Raw genomic sequence first — 8,788 nt, forward strand, 5'->3', positions numbered from 1 at the left:
TATAGTCATAGTTATGCGTTCACCACCATTATCTAGATAAGCACATTTCCATTTCTTCCACAAAGAAAGAGGAAGAGGTGAAAAAAGTAAAAAGAAAAAAGTGACAACTAAAAAGCAACAAAAAATAAAATGAAATAAAAAAGTCAGACAACACCGCCAACACCAAGAATCCACACCTCTCCCTTATATCCCCCTCTTGTAGACATTTAGCTTTGGTTTATCGCCTTTATTACAGTGGAATCATATTACAATATTACTGTTAACTATAAACTCTAGTTTGCATTGATTATATTTTTTTTCTCCAATACTGCCCCATTTTTAACGCCTTGTAAAGTTGACATTCATTTGTTCTCCCTCATGTGAAAACATGTTTGTACATTTGATCAGTCATTGGCCACTGTAGGCTTCACTAAGTTGTACAGTCCCGGTCTTTATCTTCTGTCCTTCCCCCACCGTCCTGCTGGCCCCTAACCTTCCTCCCTCAGCCTCACTCACAGTCGTCTTTGTTCAGTGTTCTCACGCTACTGTGCTACCGTCACTCAGCGTTGTGCTCCAGATCTCTCCCTCTCGTCTTTTCCTCTGTGTCTGTGGTGCTCCCTTTAGCATTTCCTTCAGAGCAGGAATCTTGTTCACAAACTCTCTCAGTGTCTGCCTGTCTGAGGATATTTTAAGCTCTCCCTCATTTTTGAAGGACAGCTTTGCCAGATACAGAATTCTTGGTTGGCGGTTCCTCTCCTTCAGTATCTTAAATGTATCACCCCACTGCCTTCTCGCCTCCGTGGTTTCTACTGAGGAGTCTGCACATAGTCTCATCGAGCTTCCCTTGTAGGCCATGGATCGCTTTTCTCCTGCTGCTTTCAGAATTTATTTTCTCAGTTCTCCACCATGGCATTTCCAATATTTGTCATTATTATAAATAATGCTATAGTAAACACCCTTTTACATCTTTCTGTGAATCTCTAATTTTCCTAAGATAAATTCCTTGCTGCGGAATTCTGGAGACAAAAGTAAGAGTATTTTTATGACATTTGATATATATTGCTAGTTTCAGGTCAATTTTAGAACTGAGGGTGGTTTTAAGAATTTACTTGATGCTAATTAGAAAAAATAATATTTCTAATGACTAATACTGATTTTGCAAATAAAGACTTACGGTCCTGGAATCACCTTTAGTTGTTTTCTCTTTAGTTACTTCTTGCCATTGTAGGCCCAGGATTCTACCCTACCCCTCCATCCCAATAATGATTCTGTCAAGTATATAAGAAGTGTATACATGTATGTTTTTGTTTGAGAGCTAAACTTATCTATGCTTCAATATGAATCATTACTAACCTAAAATGTCTCACCCTTTTAAGGTAAGGGATTAACTACACATGTCATTTGCATAATGAGTAAGGAAATAAATTGCAGTCAAGGAAATAAAACCTTCCCTGAACTATTTAGGGAAATTTCATTTTATGGAGCCCAAGAAAAATATAAAAAATTCCCCAGAAGGTAAGAGTTACCTTACATAAATTTATCAATTGATCAGCAAAAACGAAAACCAAAGTGCCTATAGCTGAAATGCAATTTCTTGGTGTTTGCCACTTTGGAAAGTACTGCCTTTTTTTTTTTCCTTACTTTATCAAAAAATTTAAAAAAAATTCTAAGAAAACAAATAACCTAAAATAACTACGTTGCTTCCACCATGTTCCTACCAGACCCAAGAAAATTTACAAACCATAATTATTCCTGAGCATTCCCATAACATTGAGATTACCCTCAATAGCTTATCTGTTATTAGATTATCGTTCTCTTTCCACTAGTTGGTGTCTATCTTAGATCCCCTACATTCTACATTATAAGCTACATTGTCATATAGTTCTCTTCAAGAATCAAGGCCACTGGATTGGAGTTTGGTAGTTTCAGGTATTTAATTCTAGCTATTCCAATACATTAAAACCTAAAAAGTGTTATCTGTGATATCATGTGTAAGAATGTCCACCAGAGTGACCTCTCAACTCCATTTGAATTTTCTCAGCCACTGAAGCTGTATTTCATTTCATTTCGCGTCCCCTTTTTGGTCAAAAAGATGTTCTCAATCCCATGATGCTGGGTCCAGATTCACCTCTGGGAGTCATAGCCTGCTTTGCCACGGAGATTTACACCCTTAGGAGTCAGATCCCCCGTAGAGGGGAGGGCAGTGAGATCACCTGCTGGGGCAGCTTAGTTAGAGAGAGAGAGGGGGCCACATCTGAGCAACAAAGAGGGATTCAGGGGGAGGCTCTTAGGCACAATTATAAGCAGGCCTAGCCTCTCCTTCATGGTAACAGGCTTCTAAAAGGCGAGTCCTGTGTTACAGGGTTTCAGCCCGCCAGTTTTCACTGTTTGTGAGCACATCAGCAACCATCGAGGTGGGGAAGCCCGACACCTCTGCATTTCCCTGCCCCGTTTCTAAGGGGGGCTCTGCATATTTTTTTCATTGTTCCTTTTTTTAAATTAACTTTCTCAAAAAGTTAAAAACACGGACAATAAAAAACCATTTCAAATAAAACCAAAACAAAGGAATAAAAAAAACACAAATATCCTAGAATAACAAATATCCTAGAATTACTTCCAACATGTTCCTATTCTACCCCAAGAAAATACACAGACTATAATCCAGAAGAGGAATAAGGAAAACAGATAACGTAAGGTAACTATATTTCTGTGAACTTGTTCCTAACATACCCACCAGAAATTAACAAACCACAGTCATTCCTGAGCATTTCCAGAACATTAAATTTACCCACAATAACTTATCTGTTCTTAGTAGATTATCATTCCCCCTTCACTAATTGCTGTCTATCTCTAGGTCCCTTACATTCTACATCATAAACCATTTATTTTACATTTTTCACTGTTCACATTAGTCATTACATATAGTATTTCTCTTTTTGTGCCTGGCTTATTTCGCTCAGCATTATGTCTTCAGGGTTCATCCATATTGTCATATGTTTCACAGCATTTTTCTTTACTGCTGCGTAGTGTTCCATCGTGTGTATATACCACATTTTATTTATCCACTCCTCTGTTGAAGGACATTTGGGTTGTTTTCATCTCTTGGCAATTGTGAATGATGCTGCTATGAACATTGGCGTGCAGATATCTGTTCGTGTCACTGCTTTCCGATCTTCCGGGTATATACCGAGAAGTGCAATCGCTGGATCGAATGGTAGCTCTATATCTAGTTTTCTAAGGAACTGCCAGACTGACTTCCAGAGTGGCTGAACCATTATACAGTCCCACCAGCAATGAATAAGAGTTCCAATTTCTCCACATCCCCTCCAGCATTTGTAGTTTCCTGTTTGTTTAATGGCAGCCATTCTTACTGGTATGAGATGATATCTCATTGTGGTCTTAATTTGCATTTCCCTAATAGCTAGCGAAGCTGAACATTTTTTCATGTTTTTATTAGCCATTTATATTTCCTCTTCAGAGAAATGTCTTTTCATATCTTCTGCCTATTTTATAATTGGGCTGTCTGTATTATTGCTGTTGAGTTGTAGAATTTCTTTATATATGCAAGATATCAGTCTTTTGTCAGATACGTGGTTTCCAAATTTTTTTTCCCATTGAATTGGCTGCCTCTTCACCTTTTTGACAAATTCTTTTGAGGTACAAAGCTTTTAATTTTGAGGAGTTCCCATTTATCTATTTTTCTTTCATTGCTTTTGCTTTGGGTGTAAGGTCTAAGAAGCGACCTCCTAATACTAGGTCTTGAAGATGTTTCCTTACATTATCTTCTAGGAGTTTTATGGTACTGTCTCTTATATTGAGATCTTTGATCAACTTTGAGATAATTTTTGTGTAGGGTGTGAGGTAGGGGTCCTCTTTCATTCTTGTGGATATGGATATCAGCTTTCCCAGCCCCATTTGTTGAAAAGACTATTATGTCCCAGTTCATTGGTTTTGGGGGCCTTATCAAAGATCAGTCGGCCATAGATCTGGGGGTCTAACTCCGAATTCTCAATTCAATTCCACTGATCAATATATCTTATCTTCGTGCCAGTACCATGCTGTTTTGATTACTATGGCTTTATAATAGGCTTCAGAGTCAGGAAGCGTAAGTCCTCCCACTTTGTTTTTCTTTTTTAGAATGTTTTTAGCAATTCGAGGCATCTTTCCCTTCCAAATATATTTGATAACTAGCTTTTCCAAGTCTGCAAAGTAGGTTGTTGGAATTTTGATTGGAATTGCATTGAATCTGTAGATAAGTTTGGGTAGAATTGATATCTTAACAACATTTAGCCTTCCTGTCCATGAACACTGAATATTTTTCCATCTTTAGGTCCCCTTCTATTTCTTTTAGTTAAGTTATGCAATTTTCTATGTATACGTCTTTTACAACCTTGGTTAAGTTTATTCCTAGGTACTTGATTTTTTTTTAGTTGCTATTGAAAATGGAATCTTTTTCTTGAGTGTCTTTCATTTAGGTCATTTCTAGCGTATAGGAACATTACTGACTTATGTGCATTAATCTTGTATCCTGCTACTTTGCTAAATTTGTTTATTAGCTCAAGTAGCTGTGTGGTTGATTTCTTAGAATTTTCCAAATATAAGATCATAACATCTGCAAATAATGACAGTTTTACTTCTTCCTTACCAATTTTGATGCCTTTTATTTCTTTCTCTTGCTGGATTGCTCTAGCTAGCACTTCTAGCACAATATTGAATAACAGTGGTGACAGTGGGCATCCTTGTGTTGTTCCTGATATTAGGGGGAAGGCTTTCAGTCTCTCGCCATTGAGTACTATGCTGGCTGTGGGTTTGTCATATATTCTCTTTTATCATATTGAGGAAGTTTGCTTCAGTTCCTACCTTTAGAAGAGTTTTTATCAAGAAGGGATGTTGGATTTTGTTGAATGCTTTTCAGCATCTGAGGTGATCATTTGATTTTTCCCTTTTGATTTGTTAATGTGTTGTAATAGATTGATTTTCTTATGTTGAACCATCCTTGCATGCTTGGAATGAACCCCACTTGGTTATGGTGTATGATTTTTTAAATTTGCAAGTATTTTGTTGACAATTTTTGCATCTATATTCATTAGGGAGATTGGCCTGTAGTTTTCCTTTCTTGTAGCATCTTTGCCTGGTTTTGGTATTAGAGTGATGTTAACTTCATAAAATGTGTTAGGTAGTGTTCCATTTTCCTCAATATTTTGAATGAGTATAAGTAGGATTCGGGTCAGTTCTTTTTGGAAAGTTTGGTAGAATTCCCCTGTGAAGCCATCTGGCCCTGGGCATTTATTTGTGGGAAGCTTTTTGATAACTTATTGGATCTCTTTGCTTGTGATTGGTTGTTTGAGGTCTTCTATTTCTTCTCTGGTCAGTCTGGGTTGTTGATTTGTTTCCAGGAAATTGTCCATTTCCTCTACATTATCTAGTTTGTTGGCATATAGTTGTTCATAGTATCCTCTTACAGTTTTTTAATTTCTTTGGGATCCTCTCTCATTCATTATTTTTCTTATTTGGGTTTTCTCTCTTTTTGATTTTGTCACTCTAGCTAGGGGCTTGTCAATCTTGTTGATCTTCTCAAAGAACCAGCTTTTGGTGTTATTTATTCTATTGTTGTTTTTTTTTTTTTGTTCTCTATGTCATTTCTCTCTGCTTCAATCCTTGTTATTTCTTCTACTTGGTTTAGGATTAGTTTGCTGTTCGTTTTCTAGCTTCTTCAGTTGCTCCATAGTTCTTTGATTTTCGCTCTTTCTTCCTTTTTAATGTATGCATTTAGAGCTATAAGTTTCTCCCCCAGTACTGCTTTTGCTGCATCCTGTAGGTTTTGATATGTTGTGTTCTCATTTTCATTCATTTCTATGTATTTAGCAATTTTTCTTGCTATTTCTTCTTTAACCAGTTAACACTGATTGTTCAGGAGTGTGTGTTTAACCTCCAGGTATTTTTGAATTTTCTAAGTCTCTGATGGTTATTGACTTTTAATTGTATTCCACTGTGATCAGAGAATGTACTTTGAATAATTTCAATTTTTTAAAATTTGTTGAGGCTTGTTTTATGGCCCAGCATACGATCTATTCTAGAGAAAGTTCCATGAACACTAGAGAAGAATGTGTATCCTGGTGATTTGGGATGTAATGTTCTATATATGTCTGTTAATTCAAATTCATTTGTCAGATAGTTTAGGTTTTCAATTTCCTTATTGGTCCTCTGTCTGGTTGATTTATCTATAGGAGAAGATAAAGTCTGAAGTCTCCCACAATTATTATGGCAACATCTATTACTTCCTTTAGTTTTGCCAATGTTTGTCTTGTGTATTTTCGGGCACCTTAATTGGTGCATAGACATTTATGATTGTTATTTCTTCTTGTTGAACTGCCGCTTTTATTAGTATGTAGTGGCCTTCTTTGTGTCTCATAACCTTCTTGCATTTAAAGTCTATTTTATCTGAGATTAATATTGCTATCCCTGCTTTCTTTTGGCTGTAGCTTGCATGAACATATTTTTTTTCATCCTTTCACTTTCAATTTCTTTGTGTCCCTGTGTCTAAGATGAGTCTCTTGTGTGCAACATATTGATGGTTCATATTTTTTAATCCATTCTGCCAATCTACATCTTTTAATTGGGGAGTTTAATCCATTTACATTCAATGTTATTACTGTAAAGGCATTTCTTGAATCAGCCATCATATCCTTTGGCTTAAGTTTGTCAGATTTATTTTTCCCCTCTCTCTCTTAATGTCCTTTAACATATCTATACTAAATCTTTTTATTTCTGAGCCTTTCTCCATGTCTCTCTCTCCTTTCTTTGTTTCTCTGTTGGTAGGATTCCCTTTAGTATCTCAAGTAGAGCAGGTCTCTTGTTAGCAAATTCTCTCAACATTTGTTTGTGTGTGAAAAATTTAAGCTCTCCCTCAGATTTGAAGGAGAGCTTTGCTGGATAAAGAATTCTTGGTTGGCAATTTTTCTTTTTCAGAATTTTAAGTATGTCATGCCACTGCCTTCTTGCCTCCATGGTGGCCGCTGAGTAGTCACTGCTTAGTCTTATGCTTTTTCTTTTGTATGTGGTGAATTGCTTCTCTCTTGCTGCTTTCAGAACTTGCTCCTTCTCTTCAGTATTTGACAGTTTGATCAGAATATGTCTCGGAGTGGGTTTATTTGCATTTATTCTGTTTGGAGTTCATTGGGCATCTATGATTTGTGTATTTATGTTGTTTAGAAGGTTTGGGAAGTTTTCCCCAACAATTTCTTTCAATACTTTTCCTAGACTTTTACCCTTGTCTTCCCCTTCTGGAACACTGGTGATTCTTATATTTGTGCATTTTACATTGTCCATCATATCCCTGAGATCTGTTTTGATTTTCTTCCCCATTCTTTCTTTTGTTCTTTGACTTTCCATTCTGTCTTCTTTGAGGTCGCTGATTCGCTGTTCAGCTTCTGCCAGTTTACTCTTGTAAATTCTTCTTTATGACCTTCTAGGGTCTTCTTCATGTCCTTTATATCCTGTGCCATGATCTGGTTGTTTGTCTTTAGTTCTTTGATTAATTGCTCCAAGTACTGCATCTCCTCTGATCTTTTGATTTGGGTGTTTGGGTTTGGGTTATCCATATATTCTGGTTTCTTCATATGCTTTAAAATTTTCTGTTGTGTTTGGCCTCTTGGCATTTGCTTATCTTGTTAGGGTTCTTTTAGGATATGTAGGCTTCTTTGCACAAATATCTCTTAATTTGTCAGCTACAGCTTGGTGGTGTACACTTTCTGTGACTAACCAGCAGGTGGCTTCCACAAGCCACTTATTTCCCTCAAGCCAGTTCTCCCCAACTTTGCCTTTGTGGTGAGTAGAGATCTGTATCTTGTGGGAGTCCAATTGGTGCACCAAATTTCCATATGTAGTTGTTGCTGTTTGCCCTGAATGTGGGGGTTGTGTCTGAGCTGTTAGGAAGGGAGGGCAGCTTTAATACTCAAATCTCCCAGGTGTTCCTGGAGACTTATAGTTGTTGTAGGAGTCCAGACTTTCGGTTCAGTCTCCCCACAGTCTGTCCCTGCCATGGACCCACAAGTCCCTGGTATTGGTATATGGTCCCTGGGACTTCCGTGCAGGTCCTGCCTCCAAGAGTTTCCGCAAGGTGGAGGGGGAGACAGTGCAGCAGATGAGTGCAGTCCACGAGGGAAGTGCTGTGCCGCTGTGTCGCTCAGGGGCGTCCCCAGCTCTCTGAAAAGATGACTGTATGTGGCGTGGTTATTTTCCCTTTTTCGCAGACCTCCGCCTTCCTAGCCCTGGGATGATTAGCTGCGGGTGTGCAAAAAGGCTGTCATCCACACCAGCTACTGAGGTGTGCGCACGTTTTGTGGGAAGGATTTCCTGCCACTCTGGGTTGTGCAGCTCTTGCTGCCAGCTCCACAGTCTTTTTGGGTTTTCAAATTAATCCCTCTCCAAACGCCAACCCCCTTTTTCTTCAGACCGCAGCGTGGCTGCCGGTTCCCCAGCAGGCTTGTGCACTCGTTTCAGAATGCAGACTCTCGGATTCACCAAGTGCACGGTCCCTGTGGATTTAGCAGACCTTGACAAGCTGGTGCGTCACTGCAACTGGTATTTTGGAGCACTTTCTGTCTTTTATCTGGTATCTTTCACAGACTTTTTTTGCCCTGTCTCTCCTAATCTTCCATCTTCTTCTGCCTGTTTCTCAGTTTTGTAAGATAAACTACAGATGTGTGTAGGTTTCTGGTCCTTGGACGCCCAGGTGGGAGCTCAAAAATATTTTTAATTTGACCAACAGTTTCTTTTCTTTCCAGAAGACCATCTTTTTTTTTTATTA

General features: G+C 38.2%; 1 protein-coding gene across 1 annotated transcript in view; it reads left to right on the forward strand.

Annotated features, from left to right (window-relative positions):
* DDX51 (DEAD-box helicase 51) overlaps positions 1-8,788 on the forward strand; it is a 30,066-nt gene that overhangs the window by 6,544 nt on the left and 14,734 nt on the right.

Source organism: Choloepus didactylus, chromosome 23, assembly GCF_015220235.1.
Source record: "Choloepus didactylus isolate mChoDid1 chromosome 23, mChoDid1.pri, whole genome shotgun sequence".
NCBI classification, from domain to species: domain Eukaryota; kingdom Metazoa; phylum Chordata; class Mammalia; order Pilosa; family Megalonychidae; genus Choloepus; species Choloepus didactylus.